Below are 12,279 nucleotides of genomic sequence, written 5' to 3'. Positions count from 1 at the left end.
TTGTTTTTTCATGTTTTATGTACCGGTAAACTTTGGTGAAACCCTATTGCTTATCTTTTTATCATGTGCTACATCAAACTTGTTTTTAGCATTTTCTTTGGAGCAGTTACATTAGATTATTCTCTCTGTAACGAGGAAGTGGGCCTACGGCAACTAACCACAGTACAACTTGGCCATTAATTCCAAATAAATAGCCTGACATTGCTAACATCAAAACTGAATCAAACATGCATTAGCTTTTCTGCTTCTGGTTTTCTCTTTGCTGTTGTTTGAACAACCATGTTTTCATACCATGTCTAGTGAGAACAGACTGCAGTATTGAAAAGTTGTGAACCAGTAAGATTTCTTCTTCTTCTTCTTGTCAGGTGTTTTAAAGCGAACAGGTGTGTAAGAACATATGAAACAGTTTTGATTTGTTTTTTCATTTAAAGCATTTTACCTTTGTGTATTTATTTTCGTTTGTGTATAATGCCAAGTCTTATCTGTTAATCTCATTCAGAGTGATATAACACAGCCTGACTAGAGGTGAGGTTCTAAATGTTCATGTTGCATTAGGCAGATATATGAACCTATATGACAAGAGTTACACATTCATAATGAATTTCAGCATCTGTTGTCTAAATAGTTCTGTGATTGCATGTGACTTCTCATAGAATTTCTGTAATTTACTGTTAAACATGTCTTCGTAAAATGTAATATGTCTAGCTGCCAACATCTGTCATACAGACCTTGTAAATGGAGTCATTACGTTATTAGTGATGCTTTACATTTTGGTGACATGTACAACATTCTCTAACCATTTTCATTAAATTATAATCTGTCCAACTAGCCATAAAGAACTAAATGTTAATTTCAAATGACAGAGGCAGAAGGATAGGTATCAACCTCAACTGCCCTTGTCAGAAGAGTAATAGGAAAATTTATGATGCATCAACCTCATGGTCTGTTCACACCTCTGCCAAGCATTAGTGACTTGAAGGTTCGGGAGGTTCACTAAAACAGTTCTTCTGAGTATATATGTATATATACATATACATATACATATATATATATATACATATATATACATATATATATATATATATATATATATATATATATATATATATATATAAATATTATCTCCTCCTAATGTAGACTAACCAATACAGTCATTTTATTTTCACCAGTAGTCGTATTCGCTGCATAGCCTGTAACAGCAAATAGTAATGCTGCTCTTTGCTTGCTTTTTTCTGTTTCCAGTAGCCTGGCAGTTGATTGTTTTGCTTTTAATTAGTAAGCACTGTAACCAGCTCAGCCTCATCAAAACTTTATTCATTCACCCATTTAGTTATTCCTGCAAATATAAAGTGCCTGCATATGCTTAGAAAGTTATACATTTTGCAACCCTTTGAAAAAATTCTTCCAGCAATAAGCATGTCTGCAAGCAGTGATCATGCAAGCCATTGACACTACTGAAAGTGGTCTGTTTCTCTCTATAAATAGTTAAAAGCAGCTAATGAAAACTAATGAAGTTGCAGTAAACCTTGTTTTCATTTATTTAATACAGATGACTGAGCATACATATTAGCAACGAAGTGTCTTAGAGGTGCTGTTATAGCAATATTTGATTATGATCAAGGTCTGGCGTGTTAACAGAACTAATATCATTTTAGACATTTTGCCTTGAACACGTTTAGAATTATAAATAGCTTCTTAATGCTTAGGAGCTGCTAGCTAACACAAGTGGTACAGGCACACGTCTTCATTTCAGAACAGCATGTATTAACTGAAAAGTCTTGTAGTTGATGTCATGTCACAATTGGTCAAACTTCTAAATGCCCTTGCTTTATCTATTGCATTTACAAGAATGCATAATATTTATACAGTAAATAATAAAACACACCGGTTAAAAACAAAGAAATATATAAAATTCTTAGATTTTATAGATTTATAGATTAGTACTAGGCTAACTGCCCTTGCAAGCCATTTTAAACCTAGACAATTATCCCTTGTGAGACTCAAACCCTGCACCTTGTGTTTGTAATGCAAACACCTCAACCATTAGGCCACCCTCCCCTAGTAAACAGTTAAACCATACAAAGTCATTTAAAATAAATGGCATAAAATTATAAAATGATGTGTTTATAATAAATGATAAGTGATGCAATGCTTTAAATCTATTAGAAGTTAATTCTGCAACCAGGACAATATATTCTTACTGAATGTTTTGATATCTCATTGTGTACGTTAGCTGGGTGACTGTCTAGGTCTGTTTTTCCAGATGACATAAAGTATTAGATAATTTGCCAAGTAACATTATGAGTTTCTCTGTATAAGACTATAGTGTTGCCACAACTGAAGTTTACTTTTGAAATAACCCTTCATATCAGTACATTATTGCTGCTTGATCATGTCCAGAAAGAAAGTCCACCTAATACATCTTCCCTGAAATCAGAAATGAAATGGGGACAAAGGCACCTGGGATGCTTCACCGTAGCAAATTGCAGTTACAAACTCCAAAATTTTACCAAACTATGGGGATAATTACCAAATTGAGCAAAACATGGTTTCTTCGAGTGTAGCATGTTTTAATTGCATTTTCAATTTATTCTTCTACAAGACAAAATGCTAATATCCACATTACTATAATAAATATAACAATGCATAATGGCCTCACTAAACTTTAGTTCTTAAACTGTAAACTCCTGATGCTTCAAGTTCTGTTTTCTTGGGGAGTGCTTTTCCAGGAACCTACTGCCTTTGTGTAATAGAGGTCGTTCTTAAAGCAAATGCAATATGGCATCCTTAACCTGAAAACTGCACACAACAAACGTCTGAGGGGGTGTGTTACAGCAAGACTTTATTAACTTAAATGTTCCATTTTTATAAACTTATGGTTCTGAAGAAGTCTATGATCAAGTTTAGATGAAAGCGCTTTACTACTGTATTAATAATGTTATTCTCTGAGTCATTTTGACATCTGATCATTGTTTTTTGTATATATTTTTTTATATTCCAGAGTGAGTTGCCTGCTTGGTTTGTTAAGTTTTTATGTTTCTGCATATGTTGCATTGCACATGTATGTGTTAGTTGTTATTAACTTAGAAGCTCGGAGAAGAAAAGAGCATGGTAGTAATTCTTTTCTGTGTCAGAATTGCAGCACTACTGATATTCTCATAAGTCCCCTATTCCTTTAGCAGATCTGATAAACTCATGGCACTCTATAATCTTCAATATCCTTTCTGTATTATTGAATCCAAGTGATTACTGAATGTTTGAGAATCAGTAACAAATATTCCTATATCCGGCTATAAGTTGAAACCTGCACAGGACAGGTATATAAGATGTTTTAACTATACTACTACAGTATTTATACTGCACTTAAGTATGTTTAAAGTTATTCTGGTTAGATTAAGGTTAAGTTGTACAAAGGTAATACATTTAGCTGATTAGACATGCCTTTATGTCTCAGTGAAAGGATAGATCTTGCAATCACTCGTATATTAGGTTAGTCACATAATATGACAGAAATAAATTGTAGATACAGATAGTTTAAGTAACTCAAGCTGCACTATGCTATTGTATGTAACTCTACTAGAAACTGTCAGCACATTTTAAATAAGACCTCTTAAAAAGTCTTCCTGATAAATTAAAAAGTCTGTTCCGTTATTTATATATTTATACTATGCATGATCATACATTCCAATAATGTAATGTAGGGAATTATGTCAAAGGCCTTATATCTATACATGTCACATCAAGCAGTATTTCATCAACTGGTGCCTCAAATACATGCTGAAAAGACTCAAGTCAATAATGCAGGGAGCAATCATCTAAAAAGCCATATTGATGAATTTCACCTTATAGTAAACTGTCAGACTCAAGACAAATATATTGTGAATTCATTCCATTATTTGAACAGAATGGAGAGTAGCCCTGGAGGACAGAAATTACAGTAAATTAACACCTGGCCAGTGCTGCATTTTAGAACATCTACAGTTTTCCCTTAATTAGTGATATGACCTATAGAGCAAAAAGTCTTAAAATGGTTCATGAAACATTTTGCTAAAAGATCATAAGGGTGGCATTCAGAAGTTAGTGAAAGAGAACTTTGACCCTGATTCTCAAGTTCCTCCTGTGTGAGTGCGGCCCTCATGCATATTTAATTAGACAACTCAACATACCTTCAACTTACTTAAGCTGGAGTTTCTCATGTTGTCATGATTTTGTACAGGCAGTAGGTTTAGGGAGGGGCTAATCAGCATGGTTTACAAACAGGTAGATGAATAGTTATATTTTGTATTATACACTGAAAATAAACTAACTGAAGCTCACAGGGCAGCTATGACAACAACACATTTTGGCTGCACTTTCTGAAACTTTCTTGGGTATTTTGTAAATCTTGGCATACAACTTTGAGCCACAGACTACTTATGGGTGAGTGGCTGAGCGTTACCTGAAGTCTTTGAACTACAGTGAAATCTGCTTGTGTTTGCTGAGAATAAATAAACTGCATTGAGCGGGAAGATACTTATCCTGTGTAAACCTAGTTTTCTGAGTCATAACCCATATTTTTGGCAGCCACTGTTTGCCACTATGAGTAAGATGTTCTGAATGGGATTTTTTTTGAGAAAACTGCAATTTATTAAGTCTTAGATTGATGTTAGCTGGTGTTTTTTTAATTATTTTTTAACACTTTGGAAATAACTTCAGTGTATTTTTTCAGAAATAAAAACAAATGCAAGCATAACTGAATGTCCCTAGTGAAAGTTAAACCTTGTTTGTTACTACTGAAATCTTGAAACATTTCACAAGTATTTTTGTGAATCTTAACAAATAAACAGGACATGAACTGTGTAGCTGTAGTATTTCATTACCTGAAAATAAATAATACTCAGCAGACATTATGTTTTATATGCCCCCAAGTGGATTGTAGTATGTGACAAAAATGCTAATTATATTGCTGTGAGCATTTCTTTGAATACTTTAGTGATTGATGTGATGTTCCACAGGTCTCAATCTTCCTTCAAGGATGCTCCACAGGAATCTTTTTCCTCTGGCCAGGAAGGGGTTTCAACAGCAGGTGCCGCCCCAGAGGCAGAGGAGGTCTGCAGAACCAGGGCTCTCGGCAAATCTTCTCAGAGAAGCCCCCTCAGCACTCCTGAAGCACTACCTGGCTGTCCGACCCTGGAGGCAGTTGGGGTCATCTCTCCCTCCACCCACTAGCCTAGACAAGTATTACCTCAGATCAGTGGGTGTTGAACTTCGTGTCCAGGGATTACTTCATACCATTTTTTTCAGCCCCCTCCAGCTCAAATATCTCTCTTGGATGTTCCACCCCACCTAAGAGAGAGAGATGGCCCTTTTAGAGGTTCGAGACCTCCTTCAGAAAAGAGCCATACAGGAGGTCCCATCAGGGCAAATAGGGTCCACAACTTACTCTCATTTCTTTTTGGTGCCCAAAAAAAACAGGGACCTACATTACATTTTGGACCTCAGTGTTTTAAATTTGTCAGTCAAGAAGTCAAAGTTCAGGATGATCACTGTTTCAGTCCATTCTGCTTCATCTGCACAAGGATTTTTGGATGTGCTCAGTGGAACTCAAGGATGCGTACTATCACATCAAGATCAACAGATGCTCCAGGAGATACCAGTGCTTCTGGCTGGTGGCCAATCACTACCAGTTCAGGGCCCTGCCGTTTGGACTTACCACAACCCTCCCCCCGTGTGTTTACCAAATGCATGGCAATGGTGGCAACTTATCTTTGGCTAGAAGGTTTCCAGATCTTCCTGTACCTGGATGATTGGCTCCTCATGGCCCCCAAAAGGCATCAACTCAAATTGGCTAAGGATTACACACTCAGTCTCTTTCAGGATCTAGGCATCACAGTCAACCAGCCCAAATCCCATCTTGCCCTGTGTCAGAGCCTGGAATTTATTGGGATCCTTCTGGACATGGTGTCAGAGACTGCAGCACTTCCCCTATGCAGAATTGAGATGATTCGGGACCAGGTCCATCTTTTGCTGGATCTGGAATGTCCCACAGTTCACTTAATCTTGCAAGTGCTAGATTCAATGGTAGCAGCGATCCAGTTAGTCCCTCTTGCCAGATATCATATGAGAGTTTTGCAATGGACCTTAGTGGTGCAATGGTCAGCTCACCTTCATCCCATGTCCATGATCATCAAGATTTCTCAAGTCTGCAGATATCACCATGCTTGGTGGCTCCAAGCTCAGGATCTTCTTGTAGTCGCCATGGTGACCACGGATGCCTCCCTGTTGGAGTGGGGGACATTATCGGGGAAAGACTGTTCAAGGCACATGGTCCCCCTTAGAAACCAAAGTGCGCATAAATGTCCTGGAGTTGAGAGCAGTCATTCTAACATTGCAAGCCTTCCAAGACTGTCTCCCTCTCAGGACCATTGCAATTCAATCAGACAACATGGCATGGTCAGGTGCATCAAAAAGCAGGGGGGAGCATGATCATATCCCCTGTGCGGAGAGGCCATGAGACTATAGGAATAGGCGATGTCTTCCGGGTGCTTTCATCTTGCAATGCACATTCCCGGCTGTTATAACGTATTAGCATACAAACTCAGCAGATCTAGCCTGCTTCCTCACGAGTGGTCCCTGAACTCATCAGTGGCATATCGGATAGTCAACCGCTGGGGTCTCCCTTGCTCTGTTCTTTTTGCCTCTCCAGACAGCCACAAATGCAGCAACTACTTTGCCCTGATCCCTCCAATGGGGGAGTCACCCAGGGACGCTCGGGTGCACGATTGGCTGTCAGGACTTCTATATGCTTATCCCCCAACTCTCCTCATTCCCAAAGTCTTACAGAAAGCTCATTGTCTGAAGACTCCTTTCATCCTAATTGCCCCCTTCTGGCCTCATCAGGCGTGGTTTTCCCTCCTTTTGTCTCATCTGATATATCCGCCTTGGCTATTAGATCTCATTCCAGATGTCATGTCCCATCCTTGGGGGCTTCCTCTTTCCAACCTTCAGTCTCTTTGTCTGACTGCTTGGTACCTCCAATTCCAGTGAACTTTCCCAGTCCAAGCTTCCTTCCCCAGTTAAGAGCATTATTTTGGCTTCTTAAAAGCCATCTACAATGAAGGTGTATTCCAGCAAATGGAAGAGATTTTCTGTTTGAACAAAACAACGCAATCTAGATCACTTTTCAGGTTCTATCCCTGACATTTTGTTGTTCCTGGCCTCTCTTTTTCAACAAGGGGCTAGTTTCTCTACAATTAAACTCCAATTGGCAGCTATCTCCAACTTCCATTTGAATGAAAGTCCCACCTTTTCTTCTAAGCTGTGGAAGGCCTTCCTCAAAGGAATCTTTCTATTCAGATCTCCTGTAAAGGATCCCTCCCCTCCATGGGATCTCACTCTGGTGTTGCAGTTTTTGACACAGAAACCTTTCGAGCCTGCAGCGACCTGTGAACTCAAATTCCTGTTCTGGAAGATGGCCTTTTTGGTGGCAGTTACTTTGGCCAGGAGGGTCTCTGAATTGCAGAATCTGTGAATTAAGCCCCCCATGGTATTCCATAAGGATAGGATGTCTCTCAGGACCAATCCTTCCTTTGTCCCTAAGGTAGCCTCAGAGGTAAAGCTTAACCAATTGATTCAATTTCCTGTGTTCTTTCCTAATTTCCCCAATAAAGGGGACTATCAGTTGCGTTGTCTGGATGCACATAGGCAGTTATGTTTTTATCTCAAAAGATATGAAAATTTTCGAAAGTCTGATTAGCTCTTTGTTGCTTTTTCTCAGGCTAGGAGAGGTCAAGTGGTTTCCAATGTATCTATTTCTCATTGGATCACCAGCTGCAGTGGCTCGTGATATCAAACTTCAGGTGTGTGCGTGTGAAATGTCCCAGTTGGTTTATACTGGTTGCTAGACAATACCTCAGGCTTGTACCCTGTATCTTGGGTGCAGGTAACAAAAGCCTGAATTCCCTACCAACCACCATTTGTGAAAGTTTTGCAGATTTTTGCCCCATATTTTGTTCTGTTCTATTCCTCCTAAAATCTGTGGTTTCTGAGTTTTTAATTCCTTAAATAGTTGATGGTGCAGTGGTAGCATTGTTGCCTCGCAGCTAGAGGTTCTCTGGTTTGATTTTTGGCTGGGGTGCCTTCTGTGTGGAGTCTGCATGTCCTTCCTGTGTTTGTGTGGGTTTGTTTTGGTGTCCTCCCCTGTTACAAAGACATGTGTCTGCAGTATTTCTCCCTGGGTCTCTGTTGAAAATTGGCTTTTGTTCCAAGTCAGACTTTTCTGGTTAACAAATGTTAAATAAATAAAATTGGCTGGCATTTGAATTTCAGACTTAAAATTCTTCAGAAAGTACATAGTAACGCAAAACCTTTTATTCTAGCAATTTTCTAAGTTCATAAGATGAATATTTGAAATCTGTCCCTATTTTTAGGACTGTATTCCTCCATTATTGGCTTCGTCCAGGTTGTTTGTGCTAAGGTTCTATGGTGAGGACTGAATTCACTGAATATTTTTGAGGGCTATATTCCCCCATTACTGGCTTTGTCCAGGTGTTTTGTGCTAAGAGGTTGACAGCTATGGTGAGAACGGAATTCACTAAATGGTAGCCATTTAAGTTTCAGTCTTCCTCTCTTTCACAAAACAGCTGATTTGGCATAGTGGTATGTTTCTATGACTGTTTTGCACAGGGCCTCGGGTTCAAGACTTGCCAGTGAAATGCATGGTGTTAACACAGCATTTTATTCTAGCAACTTTCCAAGTTTATACAAGCAATGTTTAAAATGTGTCCCTGTCTTTTGTCCCTCCTCAATACATTTTGGCTTTTTCCAGATTTCTTGTGCTGCAAAGTTGAGAGATACAGCTGAGTGTCAAGTAGATTTTACAAGGAGCTGAGAGGTGCAGGGGAAGAGAAGTTTAGTGCTGCTTATGCTGAGACTGCTTGCATTGTTAATAGCACAACAGGTAGTGTACTTGCTTTTGATGCAGAACTCTGTGGGTTTTACTCCCACAGTATGTAGATGCATTGTTAATCTTGTACTGCGTTGTAAACATGGTGGATGCTGCCGTCTTGAGAATGTCCTCTTTGGCGAAGATACCTAGTAACTATGAACCTGTCCGTTATTTGCCATCCATTCCCTATTGCAATATTACTAGCTTATCTTTTTTAATGTAATATAGGCAATTTATTCCTCAAGGGCAACAGGCACTTTATTTGTAGATGAAACAATGAAATATAAAGTTGTTTGCTAGCAGCAACCTCTTCATTAGTTACATATTTTTTTAATGTGGAATTATTTAGATGACTTTTACTTCTGCAAAGATTGTGCATATTTACTGATACTGGTAGATTGTAGAAGTCTGAGTAGACTTTTATGATGGAAATGTTCTCAGTTGGGCAGTATTGTCATTATTGGTGCATGCATTTTGTTTCGTTGTTTACTGGAAAAATGTTCAATACAATAAATTTAAAATACCCTCTAACAACTGTACTGTATTATACAAGGAATATAATTTAATGCAATCAGGAAGGTGCATCACAGAACACATGTATGTTTTGTGTGCAAGGGGCCTATCATTTGAGAATAGCCCAAAGTTAATCTTTATCTGCCACTAGTCAAATGTATTTTCTTTGAATGTGGGTTTCAATGCTGTTTCAATAAATGTGAGTTTCAAGGGCAGAGAAATTTTAATGCTAAGTCTGTTTTCATTGTGAGACTGCATTGCTTTGTTTAGCAGAAGTCTTAGTGTTTGTGCTGTAAAATGCAAAATAGAACTTTCAAATGAAGTTCAAATCATTGTAGAAGTAAAGCAGTATGCACGTGTTTATGGTAAATGGGGTGAAATAGTCAAGTAATGGTTCACTGGAATGGGTGTGGGTGGAGGCTCCATTCGACCATGATTTTGTGAGGGGGAAGGGTGGCATACTCAAAGACAGCCCCGTCTGAACTATACCTCTCAACTGTCCAGATTTTCACAGAATTAATAGATTTTTGCTTCTTATTTTTGGTTTGTTCCTCATAAAATTTGTGGTTTTCTGGCAAATCATTTAGGAATTAAGTCACTAAATAATATCAGACACTGAGTTTCAGACATCATGACCTTCAGAAAAAAGCAAGACCTGTTATTCTATCAACTGTCTCAGTTTATACAAGAGCAATTTTTAGTACTGTTTATATGTTCCCCCAATATATTTGGCCTTGTCCAGATTTCCTGCATTAACAGGTTGAGAGGTACGTGCAAATAAATTGCTTTATAGAATTAGGCATATCCAAACTTCTCAACTGTCCCAGATTTTGGCTCAAAATGTTGCTCTTCCCCTAATAATCCCTTCTTAAAATGGCAGTTTTGGAAGAAAACATGGAGGGTTTACAATTAATAAATAACGTAATAATCAGAGTTATAGATTACTTTTATTTCAGAAATGCGTGTAGCTTCTTTTATTTTGTCAGCTGCTCAAGTTAGCAGTATTAATATTAAAAAAGTGTCCCTTGTTTGACAGGTTCCCAGCTGTGTTGTGTGGCTATTTTATATTTTTGCATCACGTTTGGTCCATTTTTCATAAAATTGTGTTTTTTTGGCAAATTAGTGGCAAATCATTAAAGACTGAAGTTAGAAAATAATGATAGACATTTGAGTTTCAGATTTCATACCCTTCAGAAAATTCATACTAATGCAAGACCTACTATTCTATTATCTTTCTAAATTTATAAGAGCAGTATTTAAAACATGTCCTTATTTTTGGGCCTTTGTCCCACTTCTATGTATGGCTTTGTCCAGATTTCTTGCTGTGAGGTTGAGAGGTATGACAAATGTGTCAGGGCCATCACAGTCAGCCAGAGACATTTCAAATTGTGACATACTTGTTGCACCCAACTCCCCCATGTAGTAACTCTGGATGTGTCCAAGCAAGGCAAGGAGCAGTTATGCAGTGTAAATGTGCAGAGCATCCCCCTTTCCAAGGTAGACACAAGTACTACAGTGGCTTTTCATCTGTCCTTGATTTTGCAGATGCTTTAATGACCATCAGGTAAGCTTGTCTGAGATTGTAAGATGCAAGTAAGCTTTAATAAACATACTGTTAACGAATTGCCAACATTGAAAGCCTTTTTGTTATTGCCATGCAGAGAATATTTACATAACTAGATAGCATATAAGCCTTAGGTATTGAAATGCATATGACAGTATTTGTAATAAAGGACAGAATTACATTATTTTAAGAAGCTCATTACATTTGTTGGAGACTTGCAGTCACCTTTGCAGGCTTTACCTGTAAACTAAACAGAATGCCAATCTATCATGTGTGGTCCATAACCTGTGCAGTAATACTTTAAGCAATGCATCTTGAGCTTGTTTCTTGTTTGCTTTTCATTTTTTACTTTGATCATGTTTTCCCCATGAAACAAGTAGATAGTTGTTGTCAGGCAGCAGGTCTTTTTTGGATAAGAAACATTTTTACAAGTGGGGGTATCACAGAGATTGCTACTTTCAGCATGTTACTTGGTACTTTAATAAAGCTGAATATAAATTATAATTAGAACTGCAGTGCAAGGAGAAGTGGTTTGAGGTGAGTGCTGCTGCTGTTTTTTTACACTTGATTTTGACTGGCATTCCATTAATGTATTTAAAAAGTAATTTATTTTTTTCATGCCTCACAACCTTTTTGTTTCCATCTAGATATTAAGTAAGCTGTCATGCAGCCAATGCATTGAAATATTTGTTTTCTTCTATACTTCATTTTATCTTGATTGGACTCTCATAATGATGGTTTGGCACCCAGGGAAGAGTATTTATAATTAAAGTGACAGTTTTTGTGGTTTTGAGCATAGCGCCTCCCCTTTCTAGTTGGCTGCACCCCTTCCCATTGGCCCCCTTTGATTTGAAGTCACCAGCCACCACTGACCAGCTGTATTTCTTATATTTATGAAATCAGACACCTGGAGCTTTCTGGACCAGTCATTGGTCACTCTACTAGGTCGGTAGCCACTTCTATTGCTTTCTTGGCTAAACTTTCTTTAGATGAGATTTCTGCTGCTGCTACTTTGTCTAATCCCCATACCTTTATTGCACATTATAAGCTAGACTTGGTGTCTAGGAGCAGGGCTTCCTTTGGTTTTGCTGTGCTGCAACATATCCTTCCATGAGACCTCCCAGGGTTATTAGCAGCTGGGGACTCTGACCCATCCGTGGTCAATATTGACACAGATAGCATCAGATAAACAGTTATGTACTTACCCTAACTTGGAATTTGTGCTATCCAATGTCATTATTCATCACATTCCCACCCTCTTTCCCCCTTCTTCGGG

General features: G+C 38.2%; 1 protein-coding gene across 6 annotated transcripts in view; it reads left to right on the top strand.

The window, feature by feature from the left end:
* The window catches only part of MAPK10 (mitogen-activated protein kinase 10), a 2,349,270-nt gene that overhangs the window by 1,585,366 nt on the left and 751,625 nt on the right, over window positions 1–12,279 (top strand). The gene's annotated exons all lie outside the window — the stretch shown is intronic.

The sequence above is a fragment of the Protopterus annectens genome, chromosome 17.part0 (genome assembly GCF_019279795.1).
Source record: "Protopterus annectens isolate FY-2018-M chromosome 17.part0, PAN1.0, whole genome shotgun sequence".
NCBI lineage: Eukaryota > Metazoa > Chordata > Ceratodontiformes > Protopteridae > Protopterus > Protopterus annectens.
The sequence above is the reverse complement of the archived record's forward strand: the minus strand, read 5'-3'. Positions and strand labels throughout refer to the sequence as shown.